Source organism: Tupaia chinensis, unplaced genomic scaffold (assembly GCF_000334495.1).
Source record: "Tupaia chinensis unplaced genomic scaffold, TupChi_1.0 Scaffold000248_1, whole genome shotgun sequence".
NCBI lineage: Eukaryota > Metazoa > Chordata > Mammalia > Scandentia > Tupaiidae > Tupaia > Tupaia belangeri.
In genome coordinates, this window is record NW_006159726.1 from 3,253,661 (window position 1) to 3,256,910 (window position 3,250).

Here is a 3,250-nt window from a genome sequence, read left to right on the forward strand (position 1 = left end):
GTCTCTCTGGCAAGTACATGTGCCCTATGGCAAAAACTTAAAAAGAAAAAGAACAAAGAAAAAATAATTTTATCATAAATTGATAGATCAAGCAGATAAATGTGAGACTATAGAAGATTTGATACTTGAAGAACATGGTTTAAATATATATGTGTATATATATATGTATGTGTGTATATATATATATATATATATATATATATATATATATATGTATATATGTATACAGATAAAAAGAGAGTAAGAACACCTAATAGAGGCTATAAATTTTAAGTAAATGAAAGCAATTACAAAAGTTGATCAAACACAATATCACAAAAGAAATATAAAAAAATGAGGAGTCAATATCTTACATATCACATTTTCTAATCACAATGCAATGAAATTGAAATATAACAAAAATTTTCTTAAAAACAGAAAGTACTTGGGACCAGCAGATGGCATAGTGGTTACCTTACTGGACTCTCACATGGCCAACCACGGTTCCAGTCTCAAACCCAGTGGCTTCAAAATCACTCTGAGCACATGTGTGTGTATGCCCAAAATTCCAAGAGGAGAATGGAGGAGAAGGGATTGCAGCATGGCATCCCCCCACCTCAAGGTGGGAGGTGATTTTTCACTTTCCCTGTCACTGTGTTCGTTTCTCTCTCTCTCACATGAGTACATGTGCCCTAAGGCAAAAACCTCTAAAAAACACCAAACAAACCAAAAGTACTGCTATCCTCTTGCATGGCTTCATAGTTCTTTCTAAAACATTAAAAATAAGCTCTATTTCAAGTTCTTTTGGGGTTATTTTCCTCACATTTTGATCCAATTCCCGCCGGAGAGTAAAACAGTTTTCCTTTTAAGATATTTATAGAGATATTTACTTTCTAAAGTTGTGAGCACTATGAAGGAATCTTCAAAAAGTTTATGGAGCTTTTTCGCACGGGTTTGCTGCCAGAACACAGGTGTCGTGAAAACCACCGCTAAATCAAAGCCAAAATGGGAAAGGAGAAGACTCACATCAACATCGTCGTCATTGGACACGTAGATTCCGGCAAGTCCACCACTACTGGCCACCTGATCTACAAATGTGGTGGGATCGACAAAAGAACCATTGAGAAATTTAAGAAGGAGGCTGCTGAGATGGGAAAGGGCTCCTTCAAATACGCCTGGGTCTTGGATAAACTAAAAGCTGAACGTGAGCGTGGTATCACCATTGATATCTCCCTGTGGAAATTTGAGACCAGCAAGTATTATGTGACTATCATTGATGCCCCAGGACACAGAGACTTTATCAAGAACATGATTACGGGCACATCTCAGGCTGGCTGTGCTGTCCTGATTGTTGCTGCTGCTGTTGGTGAATTTGAGGCTGGTGTCTCCAAGAACGGGCAGATCCATGAGCATACCCTTCTGGCTTACACACGACCGAGTGGAGACTGGTGTGCTCAAACCTGGTATGGTGGTCACCTTTGCACCAGTCAATGTGACAACTGAAGTCAAGTCGGTTGAAATGCACCATGAAGCTCTGAGTGAAGCTCTTCCCGGGGACAACGTGGGTTTCAATGTCAAGAACGTGTCTGTCAAAGATGTTCAACGTGGCAATGTAGCTGGTGACAGCAAAAATGACCCACCAATGGAAGCAGCTGGCTTCACTGCTCAGGTGATTATCCTGAACCATCCAGGCCAAATCAGTGCTGGCTATGCCCCTGTACTGGATTGTCACACAGCTCACATTGCTTGCAAATTTGCTGAGCTGAAGGAAAAGATTGATCGCCGTTCTGGTAAAAAGCTGGAAGATGGCCCTAAATTCTTGAAATCTGGTGATGCTGCCATTGTTGACATGGTTCCTGGCAAGCCCATGTGTGTTGAGAGCTTCTCTGACTATCCTCTTCTAGGTCGTTTTGCTGTTCGTGATATGAGACAGACAGTTGCTGTTGGTGTCTTCAAAGCCTTGGACAAGAAGGCTGTTAGAGCTGGCAAGGTCACCAAGTCTGCCCAGAAAGCTCAGAAGGCTAAATGAATATCCCTAATTCCTGCCACCCCAGTCTTAATCAGTGGTGGAAGAACAGTCTCAGAACTGTTTGTCTCAATTGGCCATTTAAGTTTAATAGTAAAAGACTGGTTAATGATAACAATGCATTGTAAAACCTTCAGAAGGAAAGGAAAATGTTTTGTGGACCATTTCGGTTTTTTGTGTGTGGCGGTTTTAAGTTATTAGTTTTTAAAATCAGTACTTTTTAATGGAAACAACTTGACCAAAAATCTGTCACAGAATTTTGAGACCCATTAAAACAAAGTTTAATGAGAAAAAAAAAGTTTATGGAAAATGTATACTATGAAAAAACTATGTCTGGATTTTAAAACCTTGTTTGTTCCAAAGTAAACTTGCACTTTAATTTCATTTTTCCACAGATTTTTGAAGTATTCCATATACTATTCCTTCTATACACTGCAAGTCACTCTGCAACTAGAAAAATACAATAGCTTGAGATGATTGCTGTGAAAAAATTAAAAGTTTGATTATAGTCCCTGTTAAACCAGTAGGAAAATTAAAGCAAACAGAAATACTCTGTCTGTGGTCCGTGAGAATTGTTAATAGAAAAAACTAATTCACTCCATTTCTAGTTATATTCTCTTAACTGCATAAATGGCATGGGTTTTTATTCAGGGTTAAAAACTAAAATAGAATTGCAGAATTTTTAAAAAGTATGAAGGAGAGACATTTTATGTCAATATATACCGAGTGTCCGCACTCTATGACTGAAACTGATTGAGTAAAAGATATAGAAACACAGTAACTGGATGTAAATACCAGATAAAGAGTGTGTATAAGAGTAGAGTCTGAGGAAGGACATTTAGAAGAAAAATAGGCAAAGCATTAATAGGACAAAGAAATATGGTATTATCTATTGAAGATATTTTTATAGTTTTATCAACTGGACTAGAGAGAAACATTCACATGTTGAAATATTCAGTTTGTAATGTAAAAGAGAAAATGAAATAAAAAATGTAAAAAAATAAACATGTAGACTTTTTTAAAAATCAGAGACTAAGGATTTCTGGTTAAAGAGAAAGCATTAGCACAGCCCAGAGTCAGGCAGTTACATAGCAATAACACAAATGAACTACATGGGAAAGGTCCTCATTGCATGTACCAGGACTTTCCTGAGCAAGCCAGGTATACCTGCACAGGCCTATGATCTAGTCTAGTTGAGACTCAGGGTAGATCATGGGATGAATACCCTTGTGGGTTTCTCTCTCT

General features: G+C 37.9%; 1 pseudogene; it reads left to right on the plus strand.

Annotated features, from left to right (window-relative positions):
- Nucleotides 1-923: 923 nt before the first annotated feature.
- On the plus strand, nt 924-2,023 carry LOC102480679 (elongation factor 1-alpha 2 pseudogene; annotated as a pseudogene).
- Nucleotides 2,024-3,250: the final 1,227 nt, after the last annotated feature.